Raw genomic sequence first — 21,717 nt, 5'->3', positions numbered from 1 at the left:
AGCCAGTCACTGGGTGTGTCCCAAACCGCGCACTTCTATACTTCGAACACTACATTTAAGTGCTTAGTGCGCTGACACAGAAATTTCAGTAAAAACTCAGTGCACTGAAAGTACCCGGATGCTGCCCTAAACTCGGCCAACAATCTTGTGCGAAACGATGGACACTACACGCACTAAATGTTGCTGACGTAGCGGAAGGGGAGGGACTTTCAACCAGTTTTTCAGAGCTGGCAGCCACCGACTCAGCGGTACCGATGCATGTGGAGGGTATTTTCTACTGTTCTAAGTATGCAGATATTTGATCATAATTCTAATATAAACTGCAGCATGCTTCTTATCTCTTCTACCCCTGATGACAGTTATGGATCTGATCATTTGTTGGAGGCTGCAGTAGAGTTAGCCACGGAAATGTTAGCAGTTTTATAGACAATTTCGCGGATGTAGATGGGCTATAAGTGTTAAAAATGATTAATGCTATAGGTTCTGTATGTTTATTCATGATTGTTGAACCTCCAGATTAAGCACTGCGGGGTCTCTGGCGTAAACGAAATGGTCCTTAATCTGAAAACTGATTAGGAAACACCGCTGGTTTAGAGAACCGGCCCGTTTCCATGGTACTGCTGACGAAGCCGTAGCTGTACATCACTTTAGATAAGCGTCTGCAAAGTACCCATAAAGTACATAATAATGTTATTCTGTGTTCACCGTAGGTCACTGTGGTATCAAACTACAGAGCCAGTAGTGGCACTGAGGCATTTACCACCTGTGGGCTAGGACGCTGCTGTGGAGAAGAGGAGGCGGCAAGAGAGAAATGTTATAATAAAAAGTTTAAATAAAATGTTTTCTGCATCCCTGTTTTAGCGTCTTCATTACTGCATTTCATATTTTAAATGATGATTTCTAGTAAAATCGGTTTCCTGTTGCCAGGCGTGAACGTATCAGAGTAAACATCAATGAAAACAGATGTATAATGTAAAGTACTTTAATTCAGTTAAGATATCTTTTCATATTTAAAAGCTGTTTTATTAGTGTTTTAAATTGCACTTTATACTAACAGGTATGGGGGAGACATTCAAAGACACGAACGTGTGCTGATGGTTTCTATTGTTATCTACTGAGATAGATTAATACAATGGAGGCCACGGTTCTTTGTTTCATTAATGAGGCCTTTTAAAATGCATTTAATAGCATAAAAGTATGATGACATGCAAACACGTATGTTAACATGATTTTGGATTTTGGAAGAAAAAAAAGTATTAACGGAGCGGCGCTGCTAAGCTGGTACGTCACTACCGGAAAGTGCAAAACTTTAGTGCTCAATCTGGATCAGCACTTACCCACGATAGTGTCACTACAGAAGGTAGTGCTTAATGCGCACTACACACTACCTTCCAGTGCATTCATGTAAGTGCGCGGTTTGAGACACACTCACTGCTTTGCTAAATGCTATACATTTAACCAGGCTATGACAAGACATAAAATTTCATTTTTTTTTTTTTTTTTTTTTTTTTTTTAACTTGTCCTGTCCAGCATCATAGCAGCAAAATGATAATCTGGTTGTTGTATCGTGCTGAACAAATTTGCTCTGCCAAGGGGAGGCCTATGGGTAAGGCTCCTCTTGATAATCTGATTCATTTATTAATTTATTTACTTTGAATCACGGAATCTATGTAATCTTGCTGGACCTGACCGGAGGGGACAGAAAAAGATGGAAAATAGCGAAAAGTGCAAAAGGGAAAGAAGAAAGGAGACAAAAAGATCACAGACAGAAGGAAACGACCCTTCAATCCACACCATCACCAGACAACAAACTGTTACACCTGTACATGAACACACCAGAAAATTTCCTACAACTTTTACAAAAGCAGAAACACACACACAGAAAAAACAGGGCTGCCAGTCATGAAGAGTTTTTAAAAAATAACCAAATCAAAAAGACATAACAGCGACCAGATACTAACTCACAGGAAAAATACAAAAAAAAAAAAAAAAAAAAAAATTAATAATTATCGCTTAGTATTAAAACCCACTAGACAACTCAGTGACTGTGTCAGCATGCAGATCATGAGAAACAAGCATGAGAAACAAGGAGTGATCAGTGATGAAGGGGTGGTGAGTGAGATCATGCAAATGCGACCTCGCCTCCACGGAGGCCAGAGGCAGACCAGGGCCTGGGCCGGGCCCTCAGCAGCAGACCCGGAGCACCAACCCAAGCCACCCCACCACAAAGACGACTCCAGCCCCACCCGAAGGGCGGCAGAGGAGAGCCCCAGCAAGAGCCCCCCACGGTCCCGGGGCACAGGCCCCAGTGGGCCAAGATCAGCAGCCGCCGGCCCCGCCAGGGACAGGCCACCCAGGGCAGCCCAAGCGAAGGGCCCAGGGCCCCAGGAGCCCAGAGGCAGCCGCCCCACCCCCCAAAGGCAGAGGGCCCGCAACATGCCTAGGAGGACCAGACCCCCCCAGACAGCCACCCGGCGTAGGCCAGCACACACCCCGATGTTCCAGCCGCACACCCCAGGAACCAGCATCTTTTTCAAGACATGAAATTTCAGACTTTGTTAGAATCAGTGAAATGAAGTGGTGAGAGCATTCCAGACACATGCATTAAAAATACTTTTTAAAATATGAATATTTGAGGGTGATGATCTCCTACCACCTGTACTTTCGCTAGGCCTTAAAGAACCTTTTCTCCCAAAAAAAGGTTCTTTGTATTAAAGGGGTTCCTATAGGAACCGTAATTCTTACAGAGAATCCTTGAAGAACCCTTGATTGAACCTTTTAATGAAAAAGGGATTTTCAGACGCAAATGATTCTGGGTAGAAACTCTGCCCTTCATGGAGAACCCTTTTGGAACTCTTATTTCTAAGAGTGTAGGCCTACAAACAGTATACCGTGGCACAGTATGTAGTATAGTCATACAGTAATTGCTGTCAACATTTACATACTGTAATGTCAAGAAAGGTAATTACCTGTTCTCTTCTCTAAATCTTGGGATCATGGTGGACACAGTGGATCTACTGGTTTGGTTGTTGTCCGGCCTCCCGCATGCTCATACCATGGACAAGAACATGGTCAATCACAGTAGCTCTGATTTCACCAGATATTACTGTTCCCCGTCTTCACTGACCACCTCTCACACACCTCTCACACGCCTCTCCTCCTCTCTGAAAGTGCTGATGGTTTTTCCAAAAGAGTAACTGATTGACTCAGTGGGTTTAGTGTTTTAGCAGTTGAGAAAAACTGTAAGTCAAGTTATCTTGACATTTCAAGCACACTTGGGGCCCCCAAGCGGCCGCTTAGTCTGCTTATCGTTAGCCTCATAGCATAACTGCCTAAGTCATATCTTGTCTAAACTGTGACATCTGTCTAACTTAAAACATATTTACCAATCCACCTGTCTTTGCAGTCATCAATAGACAGTATGAGGTAACAACAGCTCATTGTGACACCTATAAAACCTAAATATGATGTAGGCAATTATGCTATGAGGCTAACAATATGTCTCATGTCGGCTCTGCTAAAATATAAATCGAATGTAAATGTGGATGAATCAGGTTTGTGAGTGTGAAGGCTGGTACAGATGATTCCCTCTGCCTGTGCTGCTGCAGTTTCTGTAAAAGTAAAGGCTGTTCAACATTTATTAGCTTTCATATAGTCGTAGAACTGGAGTCACATCCTTCAAGTTCTGTTTTTGTTGATTAAGCAGAGTCAGAAATCCTGCTGTCACTGCACAGCACCTCAGGCAAATGCTGCACAAGCATTCTGCTTACAGACGCTGCCTCTTACCTTTGCTCCCACGTAAATTAGCCTGGCAGTCAGGCGTAAGCAAAACGTACCATAGTAGAAACATTTCTATGGGACATTTCACACAGACAGAGGAGGTACTTTTAGCAAGACTGGAGAACCAGGACCACATATGATAGCTTTCTAACTGGATTTTTCTGCATACAAAAGGTTTGGGGACCTTTAGGTGAAATTTAAGGAAATGTAAAAGGTTGATGCTGCACTGATGTTATATTCTGAATGCAGGATATTTAAGTAGAATCGTAATAGTTCCTCCATCTCAAGCAACTTACTGAAGAAAACCTAAATGATGTCTGAATGTGAAGAAGAAGCTGTCATTGAACCAGAACAGCTAGCGCTCCATTCATGGTTCAGACACTTTTCTGAGGGTTTTTTGTGGTTCTTCATCTTGTCAGAGAACATGTTATGTAACAAGCCCTGAAACACTGAACTCTTGCATGTGCATTTAAAAATTTAGATATCAAATCAAACTTTATTTATAAAGCACTTTTCATGTTTGGGCAACACAAAGTGCTTTACATGAAAAATCAATTCTTCCATATTAAAACAAAAAGAAAATGCATAACGGGAGAAAGAAGAAAGAAAGAAAAAACATGCATTTATACACACGTAGCATATACAAAGGAACAACCCCCAACCCATATTCGGCACATGACTCTTTGATTTCTTTCTCTGTACTAAAAGTATTAAACACTTGAAATGATAACCATCTGGCTTGATGTTGCTGCTGTGAGGAAACAATATCATGGGGATCCATCCACACCAGGAGCCAGTCAACCCATGTCCTACAAAGGCTGCCATCACAACAACCACCTGATCAGAACAGACCGGGGTCCACACCACAGCATATGATCTAATTAAGTTCACCTGTAAAGGTTTTAGTGTGTTTTAGGTAGCTTCTGAGATCACACAACAAGCCAAATATTCCTAGCTTTATGTGAGTATGGGGACTTGAGTCTGGGACTCACTCAAGTCACTCTTAAGTCGCATTTCCAGTGACTTGAGACTTGATTTGATTTTCTCTTAGCTGTCATTCGCCAGACATAACACTGATGCCTCCGCATGCAAACTAAATAAAATCAGCGGTAGGCTGGGTGAACTTTTTAACTTGTGGGTTTTACAAAGTTCATACAAGAGACAAATAAAAGAGGATGTGAGGAGAGTGGTGAGGACAGCAGAAGAAAACCATTGGATCTCCTCTCCCTGCCGTCCAGGACGTTGCTCTGCAGTGAACTGGCTCTATGAGTACCGTCGCTGTGGACTTCCACCACATCACAAACTCCCATTTGTTCATGTCATCCATTTTGTTTTCATTTGGTTATTTTAATTACTTTTTCATCTAAATTAGTCTTTTTTAGCCTGTTTTGTTAAATTTATTATTGCTGTCATGACCGTTGCAATGAAATCTTGTTTTATACATCTGAATGAGTTGAGCTGATATTATTATATACACATATTAATCACTGCATACAAACAAAAGTTTAGGAACAAAATAACCTGAGGGGTTACAGTTATTTACGCCAAATATTTTAAATACATTTCTCAACTTCTCTGAGTTGTTGCTTGTAAAACTCTGAACTGGAAAATAATTCTGCAGTTTGCATCAGCGGGAAATCAAAAAATGGGAGGTGACAACAAGCAGATTGTAATCAGCAGGTTCAAAGTATCATTCAAGACAGAACAGATCTATATGAAGTAATGCAGATCAACAACTCAAGTTGGCTTTTCCTCTCGCTCACTTCTAAATGCCGCTGACAAATTCTCCAATATACTGATAAACACACAAACCTGCCCACACGGCTCTTCACAAGCACACCTTTCCACCCACATATGGTGACACACGTTCATGAACAAACTGGTAATGTTCCATCAAAGCTTATAGCGCCCATTAAAACGCAGAGACACACGCAGAGCCACGCTTGTGGTTAACACCCACACACTCTTGATCGGTGTGCCTTTCCATCACTGGGATTGCTGGTGACAATCATGTACCCCACTCAATTACACTCTGCTAATTGTTGAGGTGCCACATTACCATAGAGAAACACACCTTATGTTGTGTCCATGTATAAACATATACTCAGTGCTCTCATCATTCTGAGGACACATATAGTATTACAGTTATGCATAATGTAATCAGATAATGGATTATTTAAACACTGGTCTTACCATTCCACACGAACTGATGAAAATATTGTAGATTTTCTTTCTTTATTTCTCTCAAACTGACACACATGCACAGCTCACACTTTGCCTGAAGGATTTTAATTTGAGATGCAGACTCCAGTGTCATAGTGAATGATATTAAAAGTCGTATCATGAATAAATCAGGAGACACAGGACTCACTTCGGCAATGTGACAGATAAGCAAAGAGAAACAGCACACAGGAGGAGACGGAGAGACAAGGAGGAAGAGGTTCAGGATGACAGAAGAAAGACCAATGAATAAAGTCACTTGCATTTTAACAATCCAGCCAGCAGCATTATGTGATTTGGGCCATTAGTTTATGGTATGACCCCCCCCCCCCCCCCCCCCCCCCCCCCCCAAAAAAGACTGTAATGACTTCAATAAATCCAAAAAATGCCTCCATCTGATTGCTCTTTTTATTTTAGTTTTTAGGAAATGTTTTAAAACAGGAGAAATGTTCATGATGAGACCTTCTCTGGTAGAAACCACTCAGCTGTAACATCGGTAAAAATAGACTATTTGTCAATTTGCCATGTAGCAAACAAGAAAGGATTGTTGAGGTAAACCCAAAACTTCTGAAGGGACAAGAATTTGTTCAGCGCTGTCAATAATTCAAACTAGAAGAAACTAAGAGCGCAGACCTCCACCAAGCCACCATCATCTTTTTTCTTAATGATAGTGGGCATTATTTTTGAGTAGAAGCTCTAATGGCTAAATGATCCCTGTCTCCCTCTAGAAAATAAGCCTTTAAAACATTCCTGAATCCAGGCGGTGAACGGATCACCCCCAAATTCTACTCACTTGTTCCCTTAAAATTTAATTAAAATTCATCCATAACTTTTTGAGTTATGTTGCTAACAGACAGTCAGACGCTGAATACATGACCTTCGCCGTGGAAGCGGTAAGAGAGGTGATGCACAAAGATGAATGTTCTGGACAGATTTTTACCATCAGCCTCTCACATGTGATCACGTTTACGCTCAGAAAGACACCTGTTCCTGATGCATGTGCACGTATCACCTAAAAAAGGCAGATCACATTATATTTGTGCACGGATCAACTTGCATGTTTATGTACAATTTTAAAACTCTTTTCATGCATATGCAGCAGCAGCCCGGGAAGCGTTTCACCATCGCCATTAAAGAGAAAAAGAGACCTAAACACAGTGTGACCAGACGATACAAGAAGGGAAAACATGGAGCTAGCCTTCTCCAGGTAGGAGCTCAAGCAGAAAGATTTTTTAAAAAGATGCTGAAGTTGCAGCTTTCTCCTCAATAAGCAAGACAGTGGTGCTGCCTAAACTAGCCTAAAGCTAACTTTTTTCATTGGGTTTTGTTAGGCAGTGTTACTGGTTACCATGGTTACCATGGGAGGCATAACAGTAGTTTCTGCTAAAATACACCAGCCTCGTTAGTACAGAAGTGAATGTTTACATGGTTTCAATCACTTTCACATTCATGGTAAAAGCAGGCTTTCAATCGTGGTAAAGCCGGATTAAAAGACCACACCATTAACTGCCTCATATATTATCAAAAGATCTTTGGATCAATGTTAATAAAAATAATTGCAATGATAATATCATCATCAATAATAGCAGCAATGCTTATACTTACATATTCAATAACCATAATGATAATACATGTACTACTAATAATATGATAAGAAAAAGAAGAAGAAGAAGAAGAAGAAGAAGAATATGACCAATGAAAATTACTGCCCCTCGTTTTTATACTTTTGGACGATCATGTGCTTATATGATGATGTAAATAGTGTATATCTGGACATGGTCTGTGTTTGCCCCGCAGCCCATCCCACAGTTCAACCCACATACAGAAACACAGAAACTTCCTTCTGCTTCTTATCAAGAGCATTTTGAATATTGCATTTCCCCGTAAATTCTCATAAATAAACAATGCATCTTCGATCTTGAATAATGAAATATCTCAGATGAGAATCTTTGGTCACAAATAGTGGAATGTGTTGAGAACAAAATATCATCAAAATAATTGATGTGAATCAGAATTATCAACCACTAGAGGTCTGGATTCAGGCTCCATATGAACCTGGAAAGTTCAGATCACCGGCTGACCCACCTTCTGGTCCTCTAGACCTATCTTCATTGGGGACCCCCTTCATGCAAACATTAAAAAGCCATGGACCCTCTGCACCACCCGGGCTGAAACCATTCTGGTTTTATGTTTAAAAAGTGAGATTCTTACTACAAATAATGTATTCTGGCTGAGTTCTTTCCTCCAATAAAGCCAAAGTTAAATTTAAAACATACAGCCTTAGTTTTTCTTAATATAGGGACAATGTGTGGACATTAATCACATTGGCTCTTAAAGTTCAAAAACTTGGGGACCCCCTGTACTCTTTGGGGGACCCTGTTGGGGGGTCCTGGACTTCAGGTTGGAACCCACTGCTCTAGACTTTTCAGAATGAGGTTCAGTAGTGGGCGTGGCCTCCAGCTGCTTTCAGCACTCACTACAAGATCTGGCCTCCTGATGAAACCACGGATGTTCTCCTGGATCAAGGTTATAATAGTTTGGGATTTTTTATTAGTTTTAGTTTTTATTTCATTTTGACTTTTTATTTTCAAATTGGGTTAGTTTTAATTAGTTTTTAGAGCAAATTTTCTAGTTTTTATTAGTTTTTGTTTTTTAAAAATGCTTACTTTTAGTTTAGTTTTTATTAGTTTTAGTGTTATTTTTAGTTTTTTGTTTGTTTTTCTAATTTAGGGTATTTAACAGGTGCAAACTTCTAAATAATCAGAATAAACACTGTATAATAAAAACTCAAAAGATACCATTTTTAAAAACTATATCAGGAGGAAACATGAGCAGCCATCGACAAATAAAATACAACAGCCCAGAAGATAGCAGCCTTAAGTAAAACAATGTGTGCAATGCTGCTTCTGAGATAGTGTGTTAGGTAAAAATCAACGTAACAACATACTAAAGACACGCATCAACATAACAACATTAATCCATTCATGCACTAAGATATAATATAAACAGGTATAAAGTAAAAACGAGGCAATAAGGTGCAAGTAAAGTATAAAATAGAATGCAATAAAAAAAAATATATAAGTTAAATAAAATAATATAAACAAGCACTGCACACAGTAGAGGTGGTACAGATTCCCAGTTCACTTATTGCACGTATAAGTATCTAACTTATCATGAACAACTTTAACAACCCAACAAACTCTAGACCAGAGCTTTAATTCATTCAGATGAACCAACTCATTATTAACTATAAACAGAAGGGGCATTGGACATGATAATGCAGTGAATGTTTTAGAAAATGAATGTGTCCAGGCCAGAGTCCAGACCAGAATCCAGACCAGAGACTAGGCCAGAGTCCAGACCAGAATCCAGACCAGAGACTAGGCCAGAGTGCAGACCAGAGTCCAGACTAAACATGGAGAAGCAGCATTTAGCTGTTATTGTTAAGTGGAACAAACTGCCAGCGGAGATTAAACTTTCACCAAATGTCGACATTTTTACATCCAGGTTAAAAACATTTCTTTTCTCATGCATCTATGTATGAAACCTGCATCCTAACTTTTAACTCATCTTGCTTTTAATCATTTTAATGTAATTTATTATTTTATTGTGATTCTTGGTCTGTGTTGCTGCCTTTTACTATTTTAAATATCTGTAATGCTTTTGTTTTATGTTAAATTCATGTTCCTTCCCATGCTGCTCGGCCTGGCTAAAGCTTCTTTTTCTGGGGAGGGGGGCAGAGAGGCTACCTGGTCCAGGTACTCCTGGTTAGCCTTCTTGTGCAACTTTTCAAATGAACTTTCAGCTTCGTGGTTTTTCCTTCCACATATTGTGTCACCTGCTTCTTCTACAAGGCACTTTTATCTTTGACATGGTCATAATGAAAGAAATCCCAAATAGGAGTCCTTTCTTCTAACTTTCTCCGTAGCATCACGCTAGCCAGCGCGGGCGAACATGCTGTTGACACGTGACGTCACGGACCTTCAGGTGCCGTACGAGGCAGACCTGGCGTAAATCTGGCAGAGCGAAGTAAATAGATTTCATATCAACCCGAGGGCTTATGTATGAAATAAATTTACAAAAAATGAAAAAGAAGGACATTTTGCAAAAATTTTTGTTTGTTTTGTAAACACACAATACAGTTTCAGTTAGTTTTAATTTTTTTTACTTGTTTTTATTTTTATTTCAGTTAACGAGAATGTTTTTTTCCATTTGTTTTCGTTAACTATAATAACCTTGTCCTGGATCTGCTCCCAGAACTGGATCAGGGCATCAGTCAACCCCTGGGCAGTCTGTGGTGGACGTGGCGGTGGATAGAATCAGACATGATGTCCCAGAGGAGCTGGACTGGATTCAGGACTGGTGAATGGGCAGGCCAGTCCATAGCATCAATGCAGTCATCATACAGGAACCGCTGACTCACTCCAGTCATACGAGGCCAAGCATTCAGCAGAACCCAAGTCCCACTGCAGCAGCATGTGGTCTAACAAGGGGTCTGAGGATCTTATCCCAGTACCTAATGCCAATAAGGCTACCTTTGGCTAGCACATGGAATTCTGTGCAGCCCTCCAAGGATATGTCATCCCAGACCATCACTGACCCACTGCCAAACCGGTCCTGCTGGAGGATACTGCAGGAAGCAGAACATTCTCCACGGCGTCTCCAGACTCTCACGTCTGTCACATGGTGTCCATGTCAACCTGCTATCATCCATGAAGGTCGCAGGGAGCCGGTGGCCAACCAGCCAATCCTAGTGGTCTTTAGTAAATGCTGACCAGGCTGCACGGTGTTGGGCTGTGATCACATGGTAAAATGGTAAATGGTCTGTATTTATAAAGAGCTTTTCTGTACCTGGAATGATACCCAAAGCACTTTACATTATACATCACATTCACCCACTCACACACACATTCACACACTGATGGTGGAAGCTGCCATGCTTTACTTGTGGACTTTGGGCCCTCGTACCTCCCTCATGGAGTCTGTTTCTGACAGTTTGAGGAGAAACATGCACATTAGTAGCTGCTGAAGGTCATTTTGTAGGATTCTGGCAGTGTTCCTCCTGTTCCTCCTGGTCCTCCTTGCACAAGGGAGCAGATAGCAGTCCTGCTGTTAGGTTGTTGTCCTTCTACGGCCCCTCCATGTCTCCTGGTATACTGGTCTGTCTCCTGGTAAACTGGCCCATCTCCTGGTAAACTGGTCTGCCAGGCTGCTCTACCTGAACATCTTCTGTGAGTTGCAGACCCGCCTAATGTTCCCTCTAGTGGTGAGGGCACTGGCTACATGCTAACAGGAGCTAAAACCAGCAAGAAAGGATGAAGACAGGGAAACGGTCTGTGACCTCCAGCTGCAGGATCATTCCTTTGTAGGGGTTGTGTTGCTAATTGCCTCATTTCCACCTGTTGTCTGTTCCAGAAGGTGAAATTGATTTACAATCAGTGTTCCTTCATAAATGGATGGATATCCCAGCAGTGGAGCTGGTTTTGAATTACATGTTAATGATTATGTGTTCCATTATTTTTTTGAGCAGAGTATGTTCTTTAAGCTTTTGCTGCATTTGGCACTCAGTCACTGGCTAGCTCCACTAGTGCTGACTGATACCTTTGGACAGGGGACATCAGAAAGTGGTTAAACAATAACATGAAGAAAGGAACATGTGTCAAGTGTCCCGCCATGAAAATCAACCTTTTCCAGCAGCTTGGATGATTCCAGCAATGTGCTGAGGCCTAGCTGGTCCCTGGTTCATTCATCCTTCTTCTCCTCTTCCTCCGTAGGCATCATCTGCAGCTCCTTGAAACTCACTCTGGCTCTAAACCATCTTTACAAAGGGTAGTAAGTCACAATGACATTTTTACTGACATTATTTTTAGTATGTTAGGTTTTTGTCTGCTGCAGATGTTTCCTTTATGTTTTATTGTGTGTAGGTTAGTTACTGAGCGTTACACCACAGTTCCTCTTTGACTGAGATGTAAAGATTTGGCGAGTATTTGCTGTGCACCTGTGTTGTTTTGCATGACATGGAATCTCTTTATTAACCGTAAAGTGTAATCACTGGAATTACTGGTGAGATAACAAGACCAACTTTATCCTACTTTCGGTTAAATGTGTCACAGTTGATATTAGCTGTGACCAGTGTTGGTAAAAGTGTTTCTTTTGTGTTTTTGTTTTTAGATGAAAATACTTTTTATGGTATTCTGTACCTAATCTGCTTTGATATTGACCAAATATTGGATTATTAAAGAGGAATTTGTCCTCTTATAAAAGGCTAAATTAATTTGATAGGACCTGCCTATGTTTTTATAACCTAACAATGTAAGATGTTAGGTTAGAAAAACAATAATTAAAGGCATAAATCATTGTGTTAAAAGCAGAATCTATGTCTTAAAAACAAACAAACAAAAAAAAAAAACATACTGTACATCCAGCCTGTCGCTGCAAGATTAAACGGGCACTTTTGGGCTTCCGTACATCTTGAAACATCAGCTTCTTCAATTCTGTTTCTAGGTTGATGAAGGTCCTTCTTTTCCAATAAAACCAGCTGTAGTTTGCTAAAGACCTTGATTTCCCTCCTTAAGGCTGAAATAAAATTCTCAAAGTCTCTCTGAACACCCATCCATGAGACCCACCCACTCAGAGCCCTTCATGGGGGTCAGGAGGACAAATGAGCCAGGAGAGTGAAAATCCGCCTGCTTTGAGGTGCATGTGGGAGGCGGCATGTCATGTGTGGCTCAGAGCAGGCGAGATGAAGGTCCTCCACGTCAACTGGTGTCTTATGTGTGCATGTGTACATACGTGTACATGAATATGCATGTGTACTCGTGCATCTCTGTTGTGGTTACCTCAGAGGGAGGGATGGTGGAGCTGTCGGCAGGTTAATCCAGCCCTCAGGCTAAGCATCAAACTTTCAGATCAGACAATCAATAATTCAGACCGCAGCTTGTCAGGATCTTTCACAGAACACAGACTGAGACAGGCAGCGGCACGACAAAGGCACAGAGGTGATTTACAGCCTCGCGCAGCTCACACACATACAAATAAAGCTGTTTGCATACTCATTGCGTAATTGCGCACAGATTCACCGGCCCACATCCCAGCCATGGATACATGCATGTAATCCTTAAAATGTCTATGCATACATTTCCATCCACATAAAGAACTGCACCTTTACTTCAACCCAAGCTGATTTTAACGTGTTGTCAAGAATCTGATTGCCAGAAATACTTTTCTTTCCCAAACCTCTGAATCTCAAGTCATTCCTGGCAGAAATGCATCACAGATCGACTGCTGTGCTTAAAATCCACCTGGCAGTCCTTGAAGCGTCTAGCACCATATTAATACAGCCGTGGCTCTGCTTTAAATCCCCTGCAAATCAGAGAAACATAGCAACAAACCATCGCTGTTCAGTGTGCATTGTGGGGGAGTGAGCTGGTAGGGGGTAAGCAAAATTGAGGGATATTTCAGCGTGTGGGTGTATAATGGCTATCAGAGGTGACTTTCAGTGGGATCAACTCAAAACACTCGTGCAAACACACAAACAAGCCTTTTTTTTCCATCCCTGATAAAGAACTTTATACACAGAACATTAGCTTATAGGAATAACCATCTTAAATGATCATGCAGCATGGTAGCAAGCTCTGCTGTTGCATGTGAGTGTGACTGCATGAGGCAGTCATAGTGTGAAAGAGCGGATGCTCAGAGATGTTTTCCTGGAGCAGAGTGAGCCCCTGCAGGCCTGGTAACCTTGAGGTACAACCTGTGTGTGAACCCAGAGCCTGACAGTGAACGAAGCAGGTGAATATGTGTGGAAGTGTATGTGCATGGTCCAACCCTTCTAAGCTACACTCAACAGCTATTTCATCAGGTCCACCTTGATAATACCAAGTTGGACCCCCTACTGCCTTCAGGACCGCCTTAAGTCTTCGTGACATAGATTCACATTGACATGACAGAACCCTCTAAGCACCAAAGTTCAAAATTGTGACAAGCACCAGGTTTTATCTCCATAAAGAAAGCGTAACCTATTACCACCTCCCAGCACTAGATGGCAGACAAGTGAATCTTCAATGTAATACGAGGGCGTGGGGGGGGCTTTGAGGAGTTTGTGAGGAAATCGCGTTTGAAAGACAGATGTGGTGGAGGGAGCAGTAGAAGTCCAGACAGTCAATGATGATGCTAGATAGAAAAAATTAGGAAGTACATCACTGGGTATTTTGGAAATTAATATTAATAAATACTAAAGCCACTGATTATATACATGAGGGCAGCACGGTGGGGGTTAGCCTCACAACAACTCTTTCAGGCCTCGGTTGAGGATGGGTTGTAACAGCGGCCTTTCTGTGCTGAGTTTGCATGTTCTCCCCTTGTATGCATGGGTTCTTGCTAAGCACCCTTCCTCCCACCATACAAAGACACGCATGTCGGGCCGATTGGTCATTCTAAACTCTCCCTAGGACTGAGTGTGAGTGTAAGTGGTTGTTTGTTTCTCTGAATTGGCTCTGCGATGTTCTGGAGACCTGTCCAGGTGTGCCTACCTCTCACCTGCTGATTGCTGGTTCTCCAGGAACTGGAAAGTTTGGCTAGATATTTCCCGACCTTGCCCCCATTAGGGGATATGAATGTTCAGCTGTGGCGCTGCCCCTATAGCTCCGGGGACAGACTGATGGACAGGTACCTTACCTTCACCGGTGTGGAGAGAATGAATAATGGATTCAGTGTAAAGCACTTTGGATGCCTTGAACCCAATTAATCTAATCCATTAGTGATTTTTTATTCAGTGTTAATGCTTTGTCTAGTTTTTAAGAGAAAATAAAACTATTCGTAGCAGCTCATAAGTTCAGAAGAATATTCTTGCTAGTTTCTCTTGTTTTCAGATTTTTTACACTGAAAGAAGCATTGACATGGTTTTAAGGGTTTTTTTCACTCAAAAATGGACTTGAAATGAGTGTAACTTATTTTAAGAAGTGTAGTTATCTTTTTGCTCTGACGGTGCATTTTACTTGATTATAGTCTGAATCTTCTCAGTTTAAATGTTTGTCCTTATATTAGGATAACTCATTTTTGCAGTGTGGGAGGTCTTGAAACAAGTTTTAACAGCTAAAATTAGGTGTGAAAGGTACAATGTGATCTCAAACAGTGTCTAAATCAGAGGATTTACCTTAATATCAGTATAAAATAACCACTTTTAGAGACTAAGCAAGAAATAAATAACATTTACTCTAAAAACATGATTAATAAACACATTTTCCCATTAGATTTAATGGGTCCGATATTGTGGACAGCTGTGAGAGAATCAGAGGGGCTTCATAACAGGAGCAGGACAAGCCCAAAGAAGCAAATACACTCAGAAAAAACAAGCCCAAAAACTGGCAACTGATTACTTTTGCAAGAGATTTAACAGAAAAACCAGCCCAAAATCACTGAAACGGGCATATTTAGCAACTCTGCTGCCTTTCTCCGGCGCAGTCGCCTTTAACCCTGCTTTGTTTGATCTAGCTGCAGTTTACTGCCACACCAGGAGCCTCACGCACTGATTGGCTGAGGGCACCACATGGGATGGCTTACTTCACTCGCAATTGGTCTGCGTGTTTCCTGACCGCTACTGTGAAGACTGCAAAAGTTGTGCCAGTTAAAGTAAAAGCACCCCGTCAGATTTTATATTTTAACTCCATGTCCATATGGGACATGTTCTGGGTCAGAATCTGGACTGCGGTCCACTTGTCAGTGACCTCTGGTTTAGGGCGTGTTGGGCGGTTGGAAACAACTTCATAGCAGGGATAGACCAGTACCGATACTAGTATCAGAAATACTCACCGATCCTGCCAAAGGTACAGGGATCAGTATCCGCGAGTATTTCTGTCTAAACACCATCCGATACCATGGAAACGGAATCAAAATTCTTTGTTTCCTGCCCAACACAACCACACACAGACAGGAAGTTACGCAGTCCTGCCGTTGTTTTGAGTTGGTAGGTGGAGAAGCAGCTGCACTATTGTGCTAACATTTAGCATTAAGGGTATGTTAGTAATTTGGCATCATTATTTATTAGAAAATCCCGCTAGCATAACAGCGACATGCCTCATATGCTGGGCTGAAGTTTCCAGAGGCGTCATGAATGCTGGCACGTTTACCACCAGTGAGTTTATAAAGCGGTTTGGTTAAAATCATGTGAAAGAGCGGGAGTTTGTTGCCTTAAAGGAAATGCACAACGAACCACAACAATAACAAATGTTGACAAATGCTTTTAAAAAACATGAGGAATTTGCAGAAGAAAGTAGTAGTAGTAGTAGTAGTAATAGTTGTAGTAATGGTAGTAGTAATATTGTTATTGTGAATTTGGGGGTTTTAAAACAGATTGTGAGCTGGTCATCTTGGCCTTTTAGGATTTAAATAAAAATAACATTTATTTGATGGAAAACTGTTGATTTTTCCTCAACCGCCCAGAACTGAACGCAGTGAGCGACATAGAGAGCAGATGAGGGGGTGTGACCTCCAGAGGAGAAGCAGATAAAAAGATAACAGGATAAAGAGGGATGAGAGGTGAGATGAAGGATGTGAGGAGCAGAAGGGACAATCTGCCTGCTTCCTGTGTTCGTCCATATTTCACAGCCCTTTCAATTAGCAGCACGAAGCTGCAGCTGCAGGTTGGCTGAGAGAGATTAGGAATGAGCTGGAGAGAGAGAAGTCCAGGTCATATCCTGGGTACAGCCTCTCTCTTATCTTTCTCTGGATTTAAATGCGTTTGCAAACATCAAGTCTGTTTGTGTTGGCCTGAAGCTACATGACCACTCTTGGATTGTTGAGTTCATATTTAACTCAGGTTATTTTTAATGTGGCAAAACTTCCAGCACGCTGCAGTTTATCAGAAGAAGCCACATGGAAGTATATCTTTCATTCACAACTTGGGCGGGGGGGACTGCTTTACAATTTGTTCCTCTACGGCCGGGCAGATGGGGGGTCGAGTTCAAAGTCCAAACATGCAAAAATCTCAGACTATGATGTTGACAAGTACAAATTCCCCTTCATGCATGAAATATGACAACCTCAGGATTTTCTAAGCATCTTTAACTTTGAAAATAATCTTTAAATAATTTTTTTTTTTAATGTACTTTTCATAGAGTTTTTTTTTACATGTTTACTTATGTGTGCATCATGGATTCTGACTATTAAATATGTATCGGAGAAAGAAATAATATGAATGTATACTTCAAAATATAAAATAACAAAGACTATTATTTTGAAATAGCACATTTTAATATTTATCTACATCTATTATTGTCCAGTAAAAGTTGAAAAATGAACTTGTCAGCGTCTCCCCTCTTGATGCTCGTGTTTCATCCCTTCAGGTGTCATTCAGGTTTCCAAATAAATAAATAAAATATACTGTCTGTGAAACTAAAGAAGGAGGAACTGAATGTCTTAATGATGACTGATCTCTGATTTTTGAACCTCAGAACAGCAATCTATCAGTATAATAAAGAACACTTAATTAGATCTACTGGTTCTGATCCCTCAACTTTTACTTTCCACTGAAAGTGATTTCAGTGGTTTTCTTATTATTCTACTTTTATTAATCCCAAGCTGGGAAATTATTTCTCCCATCCTAGGAGCAGTGGGCTGCCAGATTCCAGCACCCAAGGAGCAGTCAGGGAGTTGAGGGCCTTGCTCAGGAAACCCCAGTGGTTTACCTTAGTTGCCAGCCCGGGGAGTTGTACCCAGGTTCTCCAGACCCAAGCCCACCTCTGTAACCACCAGGCTACTACTCCCCCAAATATATATACCAAATATTGCTGCTTTTTTCTGTCCTTGGGCTCCTGAACATCCTCAGCTCCTTCAGCATCTTCAGTTTCACTGTCTTCACAGCTAGAACACACACATTTAATGAAGTAAAACTTTATTTTTATAGCACCTTTAAGATATAAAATCACAAAGTGCTTCACAAGAGCCAACAATGCATAAAAACAAGAGACATTAATAAAAAATTTAAAATATATGCTTTTAACTGGTTTTTACAAGGAAGAGAGTTTCAAAGTCTGGGGGCCACTGAACAGAAGTTTAGCATGGGGGCACCATCAGCAGGACCTCAAGGACCTGCAGGGAATGTGTGGGTGCAGAAGGGGTGCAGAAGCCCTCTAATTTAAGGTAATACAAGATACCTGTCTTTGAATGTCAGTAATACTAATGATATTGTAAATAAACCTTTATCACAAGCACAAAAAACACCTCTGTAGCATCTTATTGGTCCTTACAACGTTAAAAGCAAGCCTACATCCTTGTTCAGAATAGTACACAAAATAGTGTTTATGTTACAAACATGTAAGTTACAAACTAAAAATTTTAATACTTCATTTGATGCTGAAATAGTAACTGCTGTTGATGTTTCGCCTAGAACTAAAGAAGTCAAGACTTAAGTAAGAGTAAGAATTCTGTTGAAATACAGCCAGTGATGCATGATGTGCATTTTAATAGTTTACTGCCCTTTAAATGTCCATAAGTGCACCAACCATGACGTGATGATTGCAACCCTCACGTAATGGAGTAAACTGGAGAATTTCAGGTGCAGCAGAGATGCTTTGCTCTGAAACACTCCTGGTGGGACAGAATTCCAGGCAGAAAGCTTGGCATAGCTGCTCCATTTTGCAATTTCATCCCATGTTGCAAACATGTAGAAAAATCTGTATTTGTCAAAATATCTGTGTACATGCTGCTGGGGTGGAGGGCTGGGTGGGTCTGGGGCTCATGGGGCCCTGCACTCTGCAGCCTGGGGCCTGTGCTCCATGGCCGTAAGGGCTCTGGCTGGAGCCATGTTCTAGGTGGTAAGTGGTTGTCCCACCTAAGATGGAGGACTGGCTGGGTTTTGTCCTCCATGGTGGCTGCTGGTTGCCTGGGTCTTGGGGGCTTCACTGCATTTGTTCCATCACACTCATCACTGAACACATTTCATTCATACTTTCACTACGGCACCAGCTCATACAGTTACAGTCCTGTCCTGCAGGTTTGATCACTAACAGCTACAGTTATATTTTCATATACTTGTTGCTAATGTTTTATTCATGGTTTCCTCACTTTTTCTTACTGGTACTCCCAATGATTGTCTGCTTTGTTTTCTTACTGAGGCTGTAGGATGTTTGCTGTTTCTTTCCAGGTGTTTTAGCTGGTGGTCTGCTTTCTCTGTTCTGGTTGTACAGTTGTTGCTGTTTCTGTTTCCCCTGATCAGGTCCAATATAAACATGTAACTTAGCAATAGTCAAAATAAGGAGGAATACTGGAGTATCATGGTGAGCATTAAATCAACAAAGCTTTATTTCTGTTATATCCATTAGGCTCTTTTTGGCAAAGCCAACTTGTTTGGCATAACACGACAGCCAGAGAGGATGATGGTGAAAAGAAAAACCAACGTTCTTGCAAACAGGCCCTGAGACAAGCTGAGCCAGTCAAAAGCTCCTCCATGTTAATTATCGTCATCAGACTTGTTACAAGACATTGTTGGTCCATATGACTGGTTTTTAGGACGTAGGGAAATTAGTTGTGTTTCCATCTGATTGTGAATTTAAACCCAGCTTTTCACCACCAGCCTCCCCAGTCTCTAAATGTGGAGATCTGTTGGTTTTAATACAACCTGAATAACACACAGGTATTTGTATGACAGTTAAAACAAACATGTGAGTGTTTGTCACAGAAAACTGCTAAATGACTTTCTGTTGACAATGTTTCCATGGTGATGTGATATGTTCTGGTTAGAACACTTTTCGTGGCACCACAGTTTAGTGTTACAGATGGTTGTGGTTGAATGTTTGTGGAAACAAGTTTATAGAAATTGTGGTTAAAAGTCAACACATTAAAATACCATGAATGTCTTTAATTACAGCTTTGCACAAAAGACTTCCGCCCCCTTCATTTATATATATATATATATATATATTTTATATATATACATACATGAGAAAAAACTGTAAATATGAGCAGATATTTATTTAAACTCATGCAAACATAAATGGAAATACAGCATGTGTGGTAAACAAAAAGTCACAGGTTTGGTTGGAGCAGCTTCATCACAGTTTGAACCCTCTTAGACGAGCTTTCTTGTAAGTTCTTTGAGTAGTCTTCAGGAATAGTTCTCCAAGATGCTTGAAGGGCTTTTTCAAAGCTCTGGTTTTAATGTTTCTGCCTTTTGTTCAGATGATGCCACACTGCTTCAATAATGTTGAGGTCTGGGTTCTGGGGAGGATCCATCCCCCTATCAGACGCATTAGGTTCCAGGTTCTGGGGAGGATCCGTCTCTCCATCAGACCGTTAAGGTCCAGTGTCTGGGGAGGATCCACCCCCCTATCAGACCCGCTATGGTCCAGGTTCTGGGGAGGATCCATCCCTTCATCAGACTTGTTGCCACTGATCTTCAGTTCAGTTCTGGTGTTGTGTGACATACCCCAGCCTTTTTTCCCTGTTTCCCTTTTAAGAACAACTTCTTGACAGCTACGTTTCCATGGAGACCATTTCTGATGAGGTTTCGGCCAACAGCTGATGGATCACCTGAAGATCCAGATGTATCTCTCAGGTCCTGTTTCAGGATTGCTGGATTTGTTTATTACTTCTTCAGGACATCCAGATCCTGTTCAACTGCTGTAGATAGTTTTTAGTCCTGACTCTTCTTTTGTCCTCCACGTGTCCAGTTTCTGCCTCCATGCTGAGATATGCCACGTTTCCAGCTTACAGCTCTTTGGGAATCACCTTGTTGCTGCTAAAATAAAATTTCATGTTTTCCAAACTAGTATTTCTTTTAGATGTGACACTTGAGGCCTTGGAATTAGGAGCCCATTTTATGCTTGAATGATTCATAGTTCAGTGTTAATGGACTTAAACAAAAACACATTAATCTGGAAATGTTCAAGGACTGGACTGAAAATGAGTAAGCCAATAACCTCAGACCTTCAGAAAGTCTTGAGAACTCTTGATCAAGACCACTTTAAAAGATTCAAAGGGGATCTGGCTGATTTGAAATAAAATATGAAGAAATTAGAGGTGGCTCAAGACTTTTACACAAACCTGTACCTCAAGATTTAATAGCTTCATGTGGTCGATGTGATAATGTACCTCAAAAAATCTATAACTATACACACAGGTAGATGTCTTGCTTGTTTAGACATTTACTTTGAACCACAAACGTCAATCTGCTGATGCAGCATGAGGACGGGTCCTAAGTCATAAAGGTGTTGCAGTTGTAAATGAATGTTTGCAAATGTGCAGACAAGGGTTTGCATGGATGTATTTGTAAAAATAAAAATAAAGTTCTTCTGCAAAAACCCTTTTAACAGATGCAAAGCACAAAACTGAGCGCAAGACCCTGAAGTTGGGGTTTCATCTCCATATCTTTACACTTCTATCTGATTGGATGGTGACAAATAAAATTATCCAATCAGAGAGCAGACGGCTTCCCGTCCTTCTGCACCATTGCAGACCCTTTTCTGCACATTTGCAAACTTGAATTTTTCAGGCAGATTGTTTTTACAGGATGAAAAGCTGATTTACAGATGTAAACTCTAAAATTTTTTGCAAACATTCATTTACAACTGCAAAATCTTTATGACTTAATATTGACCCGACAATCATTTAAGCAAGACACATCATAAGAAGACCACAAATTTTTTGGTGTCACCACACCGAATCATCTGCTTCCAACTCCAAGTCAATTAACTGATTCACATATTGATTTAGCATAGGTTT

The sequence above is a fragment of the Melanotaenia boesemani genome, chromosome 17 (genome assembly GCF_017639745.1).
Source record: "Melanotaenia boesemani isolate fMelBoe1 chromosome 17, fMelBoe1.pri, whole genome shotgun sequence".
NCBI classification, from domain to species: domain Eukaryota; kingdom Metazoa; phylum Chordata; class Actinopteri; order Atheriniformes; family Melanotaeniidae; genus Melanotaenia; species Melanotaenia boesemani.
Note: the sequence above shows the minus strand (reverse complement) of the source record.